The sequence below is a fragment of the Uranotaenia lowii genome, chromosome 2 (genome assembly GCF_029784155.1).
Source record: "Uranotaenia lowii strain MFRU-FL chromosome 2, ASM2978415v1, whole genome shotgun sequence".
Taxonomy (NCBI): Eukaryota; Metazoa; Arthropoda; class Insecta; order Diptera; family Culicidae; genus Uranotaenia; species Uranotaenia lowii.
The window spans coordinates 219,499,474-219,511,703 of NC_073692.1; the positions used below are offsets into that span (position 1 = coordinate 219,499,474).

At 38.7% G+C, this 12,230-nt stretch overlaps 1 protein-coding gene across 1 annotated transcript in view; it reads left to right on the forward strand.

The window, feature by feature from the left end:
* LOC129746288 (discoidin domain-containing receptor 2) overlaps positions 1-12,230 on the forward strand; it is a 903,668-nt gene that overhangs the window by 178,377 nt on the left and 713,061 nt on the right. The gene's annotated exons all lie outside the window — the stretch shown is intronic.

Below are 12,230 nucleotides of genomic sequence, written 5' to 3' on the forward strand. Positions count from 1 at the left end.
AGAACAAAAAGTGGGTTGAAGAAAAACCTCCATCGGAGCATAGAAAAGAAACAAAGCCATTCTTTGGGCCCGATCCAGGAAAACGGGAAACGAGAGTGCAGCGTGAAGATCCAAGGAATAGAAACGAATACATACTTTGCCCGATTGATTCTCCTCTTCGAGTAACTTTTCCTGGAGTCTTCTAAGGAAAATTGTGGAGAGAAAGGTTGGGCTTCGAACGAAAAAAACATTGGAAACAAACACTCAATCTCATTTACGTTACGAAACTTGATTTCTTCCGCTTTCCTTGTTGTTACGAAGCTGGGAAAACTCACCCCAACAAATGTTTCCGAAGAAAGAAAAACGAGCGGAAAATAGCAGGCGTTGTCTCTGGTACCGTCCTCCTTTTTGGTTTAAAAGAGCCTCTACTACCCGCTTTCTACTTTGGAAACGAACATAGCAGGCTTAGTTACGATTTATTTGCTTCGGGTGCCGGCTACCGAACAAGAATACCAAGTAGGCTCCCACTCATGTATGTATGTAGATATGTCGTCATCGTAAGACGCCTGCTACGTGCCGAAGAAATTGTTACAGGCCTCCTCGTTTTTCCCCAATCATAGCAGTCTGTGTGGGAGCAATTGGTTTAAATTGGTGGAAAAACACTCAATTTATCAAACGATCGGAGAGCGTTCGTGGGAAACAATTGATTTACTAGGACTCAGTGATAATTTCCCTCGATGAAATTATTATCCCTTTAACATTTTCGATTGAACCATTCCTTTTAACAGCATAACATAAATCGATTAGTCGCTCGTTCGTTTGACTAAATTCAATAAGCTTCCATTCACCGGAGGAAAATTAATAGATTCTCGATGAGCCCCTACAAACATATCACCCTGCGCTCAGAATTTTTTACTTCATCCAAGCCTCATTTATTCAACGAATGACTGAATGGGGTGAAACAAATAAGGTACCCCCATTGTGTGTCCGCTCCTGGCCGTCGTTCGGTGTAATCGTTAATAATTAAGCTTTCCGAAAACAATGACCCGTGTCGGGTAAAATTGCCCATGTAAACATGACACATGAAGCCGGTACAGACACACACTCTTTCATGGGTAGACCTTCTCCTGTAATCATTTTAAAATGAAACTGAGGGTCCTCGGTTAAAAATCCCATTTGACCCGGCGTGCGTTTACGTTCCAGAACTGTGAGCGGGGGCAAACATTTTGCACAAAAGGATGTTTACTTTTTTTATGCCCTTTGCCACTGTTCACCCATTTTGTATTAATTTTTTGCACTTTTTCTCGTTTGGTTTCGCAGTAAATTCCAGTGCACACGCACGAACAGTGGACAACAATTAAATATTTGAACATTGAAATGATTTTTATGTCAGTACGAAGTGCATATGCATGGCTGGAGCCACTTTGGGTGTGGTTTTAAACCTTTATTTGGATTTTATCCTCAAACATCTATTTGTTACTTGCTTGCTTGATTAATTGGACGGATTCTGAACAACTTCTAAGATACTTACATTAATGGAAAATCAAGCGAATTGAGAGGACAACTTGCCATTTGGAGGCAAGTTTAGAGAACGTTTTGTTAGTTGGGAGGACAGCTTAAAATTTAAAGGCAAGCTGAGAGGACAGCCTGCATTATAGATGAGTAATTAAGCGAGTCGAGAGGACAGCTTGAAATCGAAAGGCGAATTGAGAGGACAGACTGAGTTATTGATGAAAAAAGCGAGTTGAGAGGACAGCTTGAAATCAAAAGGCGAGTTGAGCTGACAGCCTGAGTAATTGATGAAAAAACAAGCGGATTGAGAGGACAACTTGAAATTGAAAGGCGAGTCTAGAGGACAGCCTGGGTAATTGATGAAAAAACAAGCGAGTTGATAAGACAGTCTGAGCAATTAATGAGGAAACGAGCGAGTTGAAAAGACAGCTTGAAATCGAAAGGCGAGTTGAGTGGACACCCTGAGTTATTGATGAGTATACAAGCGAATCGAACGGACAGCTCGAAATCGGTAGGCAAGTTGAGCTGACAGACTGAGTTATTGATGAAAAATACAAGCGAGATGAACTGACAGCCTGAGTAATTGATGAAAAACAAATAAGTTGAGAGGACGGCCTGAGCAATTAATGAGGAAACGAGCGAATCGATAGGACAACTTGAAATCGAAAGGCGAGTTGAGAGGACAGTCTGAGTAATTGATGATAAAACGAGTGAATTGAGAGGAAAGCCTGAGCAATTCATGAGGAAACGAGCAAGTTGAGAGGACAGCTAAGTTGCGAATGCCATTAAGATGGTAAAACGACTATAATCGAAACAAAAAAAAGCCTTGCATCTCTGATCAAAGCTCCGAAAAAAAAATTACTATGCAATACTTCCATTTCTGTCGCCAGTTAGCGCTATTTGTTTCTTTCAGTTTTTCGTTAAGTGGTGTATGTCGGTTAAAATCAGGAGGATGGAAATCCAAAACCTGACATTTGGCTGTCAAGGAACCGGACAAAATGTCAAATCCTAGAGAACTATGAATAATTTCACACTAATAGAACAATCATTCTGGTTCCTAATTGGTTGAAATTTTGACTTTTTCAACTCTTTACAACTTTGAGAGAAAACACCACACCAGATCTTTCTCCCGATAGATAGAAAAAGATTCTTGCTCGAAAGAAGAACCAGGTTGACATCCCCCTGGTTAAAATATATCTAATTCAACTGAACTGGACTCAAATCCTTTGCTGGGGTTTATAAAAAAAAATTTCTTACTGTAAAGTTATTTGATATTCTTTGAAGTTGTGATGAAAAGTTTGCCAAACATTCCTACAGAACCTTCACAAGATTTCATTACAAAATCTTTAAAAATCTTTGTAGATTTCCGTTGACAATTTATGATCATAAAGTTCAGATTTAAATCTAAGAGGTTAGTCATCCCAAACATTAACTGCCTCCAAATATTCTATTTAACAGCTTATGCTATTGGTAAACAGTCCCGGAAGCAACATATTAAGGGCCCTGTCTTTTTTAGTTTCCCCCCTAATTAATAGAGATGCCTCAAATTCCAACAACTCTAATGAACGCACTCAGAAATCAGTTTGCGTTCCTCGGCCAAGAAGAAACGAAGTAGAAAACTCCCTAAATTAAACGGCCCAGCACCAGTGACAAACTCTTAATCCGGCTTGACACAGCCGACTGGTACCTAATAGTGTCCATAATTTCCGTCCAATTTGGCATCGGGAGTAGCTTCTCCGAATTCTTTGGGCCCATTCCTTGGCAACTCGACTTCACAGCGCATATAAACAAACCTATGCCATATCGGTCGCATTCTCCGGGGCTATTTAAGTCTCGGATTCCACTTGGCCCCGGTTCCCGTTTCGTTTTGGGTTGCGTCGCCGTCCTCTGAAGAGGCCGGGAAATTTATGCCCCCGACTGTCACTAATAACATTACGTTACACGTCGTACCACATAAATGCTATTATAATTTATTTGTAAATAAACATTGGAAGCGACTTGCAAGTTTCCCCTCCTTCTGTCACGGCACCACAAAACGGAACCAAACACTGAGCTTCAACAATTTCAAGTCTTCCGATGCCCGTAGCTGGCTGGAAGAGGGAATGTAGAAAAAAAAGTGGCCAATGTTTGTCACTTGGTGCTGCTTCCAGCCTTTTTTTTTTTTGCTCCCCGACGTCCCTCTCGGTACCGATATTGAATTACGTCAGAACGAAGGAAAAAAAGAGGAAAACTATAAACAATATCGGCAACATGCAACCGGAGAACTCTCCAGGGTCAGGAAGAAAAATAATGCTCGATTATTTGTAAGCCATCGCGGCGGCCGGTGCAGCACTGAGTGTGTCGGTGTCTAGAACACCGAATTCGATCCAAGTTGGCATGTTTTGGTGGATAGTTTTGGCACCACGACACAATCGGACCAAACACATCGAAAAAGGCATGACCGAAATGTCCATCAACCAGAGCCGAACGACGGGCTCATGGTTTGCGCTGTGCCGGTTTGAGTGACAACAGTTTAAATTGTTTGTTTTGTCCAGTTCAGCCAATCTAGATTGCCATTTTTTGGCCCGATAGGACTGCAAAAGGCAGTTGGACTTCAATGTGAATTTTTACATTAGGATAGAACACAAATAGTCTCTGTTTTATATAGTTTTGTGTTAAAAAATAAATGTGTTTTCGATAGATTCGTTAATATACAGCAAGACTGCATACAAAAAGTGATAACAAAGAGATTTATAAATTTGGATGATTTAACAATTTTGAACAGGATAAACTCCACTTATTCTTTTGCTAGGTACACCCACAATTCAGCCTCTGTGCCAATGACGGCATCATTGGTACAAGGCATCATTGTTACAAGAAGATAACGCGACCGGTGCTGATTCGATTTGCTCCCACCGGCATTAACCTCCCAAGTTAACCGAATTGCGTATGTCTGAAAGAAACAAAATAAAAACGAATTCACGTCCCTCCATATCGCATCACAAGACGAAGAAGGATAGAAATAAATACCGGCCAACACCAGGCAGCCAGCGAACCGAGCACTGTGCGTGTGAATGTAGCAAAAGCAACAACAAAAATATTCCTTCAATTCAATCCGCCGCGCCGGCAAACAACCACGGTAGAGCTGTGTGTGTATGTAGTAAAAGCAACAACAACAACATTGCTTCAATTCAATCACCAGCAAACAACCACTGGCTAAGCTGCGCATGTGTAGCAAAAGCAACAACAGAAATATTTTTTCCACTGGCCAAGCTGCCCGGCTTTAGCAGCTGTGTATATGTAGCGTGTGTATGTAATAGCAGGCAGTAAGCAAAGCACAGTTCTCATTCAATGGGTTTCCCGTTCCTTCACTCCCGTTCCCTTTCCCGTTTCCTTCACGAGACAAAGGAATGAATTGAAAGGAGACCAAACGCCGGGAAGCCGCCGTTGTGCGTTTTTTTTGTGATTGATCGGTGACATAAAGCCTATGACAAATATCCCACGTCCTGCATGAAGTTCGAATAGTGCACTGGTTAAGGTGTCGGACTGGCATGAAGATTGAATTGGTAACTTGAGTTCGATTCTCACTACGACGCTGTGGTTATTATTTTTATTTTCTTGTATCTGGGATGAATTATCCAATAGGAAAGAAATCCCATAAAATGTTTTTCTTGTTTTGCTTGAATGTAGTGGTCATTATTTTGGTTGGGAGCCGAGTCCTTATGCCAGTTACGGTTTTTCAAACATACCGTCTTCGGCACAGTGCACATTTCAGCGCATTATCGGCACAGAGATATGCTAAATAGGCATTGGATTTTTGCAACCTCTTCTATGGGTGTAGCAAATTAGACATCAATTATTCCCGCTACTTATGACTCACTCATAGAGAACTTTGTTTTAGATTTTGACGACTTTTTTATATATCTTGAAAGTTTAATTTTTAGATGAATGGATATAAGTGTTCCAGCTAAGCTGATTTTTTTTTCAAAGCGTTTTGTAATATCAAGGGTATGATGCTTGTAGAAAATTATAAGCTCAAGAAGCGAGAAATTCAATTTTTGAACGACACACAGTGGTCTGAGCCCGGCCGGAAGTCAATATTTTAGCAACCAGTCTGAATTAGTTATTCATCGTGTTGGCATTTTCAGGCTTAATGAAACCAGAAAAAATAACATTCATAAAATTGACAGCTTGACAAAAATACATTGAAACTTCACAACGTTTCGTTAACAGTTTCGGTTGCAAAATTTGTCAACTTATCTCTTCTGCTTATTTTACATCTAACAAGAAAGTAAAATACAATTTTATTTTCAAATGCAACATATTTGAAGGATCTGTAGTTGGGTTATTATCTATTAAGAACCATGTAAATGTTTAAATTATTAAAATATTCACATCTGATTGTTTTTGCAATTTATAGAAAAATAAACATAATAAATTCTTGAGCAAAATGCTCAAATCGTTTCTTCTGATTAAATTTTCCTATCAATTTCCGAATCTTTAAACCGAATTGCTCGTCGGAAAGTCTGAGGCTGACATTAGTTAAATTTCAGGTATTCAGAAAGAACCAAATTCAGAAATAAATCAAATGCAATAAAGCATGTGTAGGACAATGTAAATAATAAATTTTTAAAAATTTTAATCGAATTTAGTTAAAATATTTAAAAAAAACACACAGATATACCAACAAAATAACAAAAACATATTTAAAAAAACTTTTCGAATGAATCAGAAATAATAAAATCAGCATATTAAAAAAAATACTGTTGGAAAAATCATTATTTTTTCGGGGATTTTAAGCCCAATGGGTTTATTCATCCCAAATGGAAAAATCATGAAAATTTTTAGGTTAAACCCTTCCTCCTCCCCTCATGAGGGTCCAAAAGTGCCAAGCGAAATGCTCTTCTCGAAACTTAAAATTTCAATTTCTGATCAATCAAATTTTGAGGGACGACTTAAATGATTCAAGGGTAACGACCGCGACTCAAAACTCAAGCCAAAACTTTAAAATCTTATTCCAGGTCCACAATTTAAAACAGTTTTACAAAAGAAATTCTCACTTGTTCATTGAAATTTAGTCCCGAATACCAAATTTCAATAAGATAAAACTAAGCTTGGCAGATTGTTCAGATGTTGCCCGATTTTGTTCATATTTTTTGCTAAATCAAACAAAAATTTGAAAAGATCCATTAAGAATTATGTATTTTGCGTACCCTTTTCTCCATGAACCATTTTTTTTTTTTTGAAAACTTATAATATAATTTCAAATTGACTGATGTGTTTAAAAATAAACTTTTTTATGATTTTTATTGAATTTTGTGGCTTCAAACTTACTTATAAACATAAGATTCGATTTCTGTGATCAGATTTCGCATTCTATTATAAGTGTTTTTTTATATCCAGTTGAGATCATCATTGAGATAAAACTTGATTCGAATTTTGGTTTTGCATTTCATACCTCAACTGCATAGATGCATTTTCCATATTCTAAACTCATCATTTCAGTTTGTGAACAAGTTACAACTATTACAACTTTACAACTTTTAATTCTTTTGCAGGATTGGAGCTCAAGAAAGTTTCATAGTAGTGATCCAGAATTGAAAAATATGAAACAGGTTTATCATTCGCAATTTTCAATTAGAGTTACAAATTAAATTTCATATAAATATCTGAAGAATGTATATATATTGGAAGCCAAAAATTCAGAAGTCAAAAAATAGAACACTTATTGAGGGTTCTGATACAAATTTTGCTTATTTGATTCATAATTAAAAGAAATTATCATCTTGAACTTAGACTAAAAATATGGCTTTCAGATTCTGACTTCAAATTTTGAACTGAGGTTCAAAAGGCAGGATTTAAATCCGGAAATGAAATTTAAAATTCAGATTCAGATAAAATTCGAAGATAATTCTTATAATCAAGATTAAAATATCAATGTAAAAATTTCATTAGGGATTCAAATTGCAGGAGATCGTAGTTTCATAGATTAAATTCTTGATTCAAAATTTGAATCTTATATTAAAACAGAGTCAGTTTGGAAAAACAAACCAGAAGAACCACATGTTTGAAATAAAATTTGGATTCATTTCAAAGATTTCGTTTTATTAAAAATAGAGATTTATATTTCTTGAAATATTCACAGGATTCTTATTATGCCAAATATTATTAATGATGAATTTATATTGTTCAACGAACTTGTAATTAATCTTCAACAAAAATTAAGCTGTGATTTATTTTATTGGTTTGTTGTTCAACATTATTATTGGAAATTATTCAGAAACAATGTCCCAACCTAAAAATAAATTTAAAGTAATTTTTTAACTTCCCTTTTTGCCCTTCTTGAGTTTTGAAAAATGAAAAGTTTAAAGGCGACAATAGAGCGTACCGAAATGGAAAAAAATCAACTGAGAAAAAGGCATATTTGAATAAAAGCGTTGTGACATAATCATCGATCCAATGTAATTGCTTTAAAAAGTTGAAAACAGATCGCTTTGAATGAGTTCAATGATAACCGATTGAAAACAAGTTATATTTTTAGAACCTAATGCCTTAAAAAAAATTTAAACCTGATCCAGCTATTGCTTTTAACTTAAAAGCAACGTTTCAAAGCTAAAGGGTGATACGGTCGAAATTTGGTCAATATCAACTTGACGTATTTCTTTCAATTTTGCATTAAAAACCTTGAACACCACTCATTTTGAAGGTGTGTGTGTGTAGAATGTTGCTCCTATTTTGATTTTGGAATTCACTCTTAAGTTGTCAAAATGCCGTCCAAGGAAGAAGAGCAGCGTATCAAAATTTTGCTCGTCCATCGCGAAAATCCGAGCTACTCGCACGCAAAGCTCAAAGTGTTTGGGGAACGTTTGTCGACAGCCAGGAAGTCTGGATCGGGGGGAAATCGAAAAACAGAAGCCGCTTAGACGACAAAGAGAGTTGCCGATAGTTTCGAGCGAAACCCTAACCTCTCTTTCCGAGATGCCGTAAATAAGTTGGGTGTACCGTCTACAACCGTGCATCGAGCCACGACGACGATGCTGACGAAGTTTGACTGCGTGGTAATGGACGACGAAACCTACGTCAAAGCCGACTACAAGCAGCTTCCGGGACAGGAGTTTTATACGGCAAAAGAAAGGGGAAAGGTAGCAGATATTTTCAAGCACATGAAACTGTCAAAGTTCGCGAAGAAATATCTGGTTTGGCAAGCCATCTGTATTTTGTGGCTTGAAAAGCAGCATTTTCATAGCTTCCGGGACTGTCAACCAAGAAGTTTACGTGAAAGAGTGTTTGAATAAACGTCTGTTGCCTTTCTTGAAGAAACACGGTTGTTCCGTGCTGTTTTGGCCGGATTTGGCATCTTGCCATTACGGTAAAAAGGCCATGGAGTGGTACGCCGCCAACAACGTGCAGGTGGTTCCCAAGGACAAGAACCCTCCCAACATGCCAAAGCTCCGCCCAATTGAGAAATACTGGGCTATTGTCAAGCGGAAGACCAAAAAACTGCAAATGACGAGCAGCAGTTCAAGGCAAACTGGCTTTCTGCGGCGAAGAAGGTGGACAAGGTGGCTGTACAAAATCTGATGGCAGTGGTTAAGCGTAATGCCCGGCAATTCGGATTTGGAAAAGCGGAATCCTAACTGAATATTTTTCCTGAATTTTATACTTATTAAACTTAAAAAAGTAATTATAAACCATTTCACCAATTTACACGCATTTTCCCTTGACCAAATTTTGACCGTATCACTCTTTATGCCCTTTAATTGGCGAACGAAATCTCTTAACCCAAGTGAGCGGACGAATACCCTCTGCCCGTAATGGGACTTTTTGTGATACTTGGATTGAGCACCACTCCAACCCGGTCCCGTTCCTCTCCCTTACGAAAGGAAGAACACCAAATCATTTCTACTGCAAGGATCTGCCAATGTGGAATTCCAGACAGCCCGTTTACAGGGTTGATCTAATTGTTGGCTATATGCTAGTAAGGTCAGTTGTGCTAGCGATTGCTTATCATCGCTTACAAGCTGCTTGGCTTTTGGAAACTTTCTTTCATCGTGAGAGCAGAGGCATATTCTTGGATGCCAAAACTATCTTTTTGTTTTATTCCTTTTTTCGGAAAATATAAAAAAAAATCAATACATTTTAAAGGAATTTTTACAAAAAAAAAAATGTTTTCATGTTCAGATCAAAAGTGAAATATGGGAATTAAAAAATAATCTGGAAAGATAATGTCTATCTATTTTATGTTCGAAAGCTGTTTGAACGCTTTCATACAATATAGAATGTGTAGCTCAAATTTGTTTTATCCTCATAAAATAAGTATAAAATAACCCTGTAACAAACGACTGATTGATTAGGAATTTCGTCCAGTCAAACTGCTAAATTATTGCCCTCTGTTAAAAAACTCAGTACAATGTGTTAGTTTTAATGGTTGCAGCTTGGGGATAGAGCAAAAATTTACTGCACCAGTGACACAGTTTCCAGTCAAACAACTGGGATGCGAGGAACATAAATAAAGCCAAACGAGAGGGAACAAAAGTGTATGCTGAATTTTCGTCCAGTCACCAAAATCGATCCTCCGTGTGACGTACAATATCACGTGGACGACGGATCCGAGGGAACAGGAACGACAGCGCAAGTTCCTATTGTCACAATTTTGACACGTGTCAGCGAACGGTCAACCGAACCGATTGAGTCATGAATGGTGCAAGTGAGTGTCCCGCTTTTGTAGTGACATGGTTGAATTGAAAATAAGAAAAAAAAACTCAGGGAGAAAATAAAAAAAGGAAACTTTACACACAAACCCATTCGTCTATGGACACGTTTCCGTGGAAAAAGAACCTGTGATGATTGGGAGTAAACCAAAGAGTGAAAAAACCATCGCTGAACTATTCATTGTGAATTCCATGTTTGGGCAAACTGAATGGAACCGAGAATCCGGCCAAGCGAGGAGTTTTCGATCGATATGGAATTGATTTCGGGGGGCCTCGCTTTTAAAGGTTGCACCGGACACAATGCTGCTGATGGTGACACCTCCTCCACTAGACGGAGAGGCGGAAACACACCGGAGGAGGAAGGAAGACTCAATGACGCAGCAGCAACAAACGACAGGAATTGCCATGTCACCCGGGACCCGTACCCGTACTGGCAGTTGTTGTTTGTCAACCGTTGTTGTAAACTTTGGCTGAGGCCTGTGCCCTCATTCCATCAGGATAGTAGGACCAGTGACAGTGACGGTGTGAAACTGGGAGCCTCAGTGACGCCTAAATCCGAATGACCGAAGGTCTGTAACTGTCACTGTCACCGTCATTGACAGGTAGAATTCTTGAAGCAATGTTGCCGGGCTTGAAATTTATTTTCCTACTTGATGAGTCTCTTAAACCCAAGGAACCTTTGAATTTTTATAGAACACTTATGAGCGTATGAATGCATTATACTGCCGCTCATAGCAAGTCCGTCCCATTTGCGTTTTCATCGTTTTTCAGTTTATCGCTGGAAACAGTTTAATTTTATCTGTAGTTTCAAGAGAAAACTTTGTTGTCAGTACTTTGTTCTGATGAACATTGAAAAAAACTTCAAGTAAATTTGTCCCATTGAACGAATGATCGCAAGTCGGTCCCATATGGCATAAATCATCGCAAGTCGGTCCCACAGCCATAAGGGCCCAGCAAATGATTTTCAACAGAATCAAAACAAAAAGATAATCCTTATAAAGCGAAAATCTTTCATTAGCCCTAGCAGAGACCGATTCTGTTGATTACTTTGATTAAAAACGCATACAAGTGCCGAAGGACTTTTTACGATTTTTAAATGCCGTTTTTCTCATTTCAACAAAAACGCAAATGGGACGGGCTTGCTATGAGCGGCAGTATAGTCATGGTATGTTGGTATTTTTAAATTTGCTAGAATCCTGAGGTGCCATGTATGCCGGTTCTTTTCTTCGATGGCGACCGTGAAAATTCCAAACGTTTCCAACACGTTACTCCATTTCTGGGCTACTCATCTCTTTACTCCTACTTATATAACAATCCCTCATCCAAGTAGCTACATGTTTGTTTTTATTTTACCGGAAATTATAACAACAAACATCCATCCAATAATCCAAACACCACCATAACAACGCAGTACAAAAGTGTCAGTTTCCAGCCCTCCAGCAATTGAAACAAATTAGCTCATCTCTCGATTTACCAATTGCCGCGAATGGAAGTCCCTAATTCCTAGAGATATGTTTGCCCAAAGTGTCCGAAATGTGCTCCTTTCTTTCCACCGTGTCGTCGTTGGCCCGAAACTTCACATTTGAACCGAAAGACAAAACGTAGAAACAGTAACGAGAGAAAAAAAAATGGTTGGTTCGCACTTTAACAACCAAATAACACGATAAGCGGCTTCATCTGTCAACTTAGCGGGATTACCTTTGACAGCCGAACAGAAACCGAATTGTGTGTTCTCGCTGAGCTGAGGGCGCCCCGCTTTCTGCTGCAGTGATTTTTGCCTTCGGTCGTCGTCGTATTTTGTTTCAATCTCGAGTCTTGAGGCGCACCCACCGAATCCTCCGGCCAAGTATGGGTGTAACCAAAAATGTATGTTTACTTTTCGGTTTTTTGTTTTTTTCTCGGGGTTCTTTTTGACAGCTACGCTCCCGCGTCTGTCAATCGAATGACTGCCGAACGTGATACGTTCCTACGTTCGTTCGGCTCGGATGAATACTCGTTCTTGCAATCGGACCTAACAATGAATGGGACGAAATACGATTCCTTTTGGTC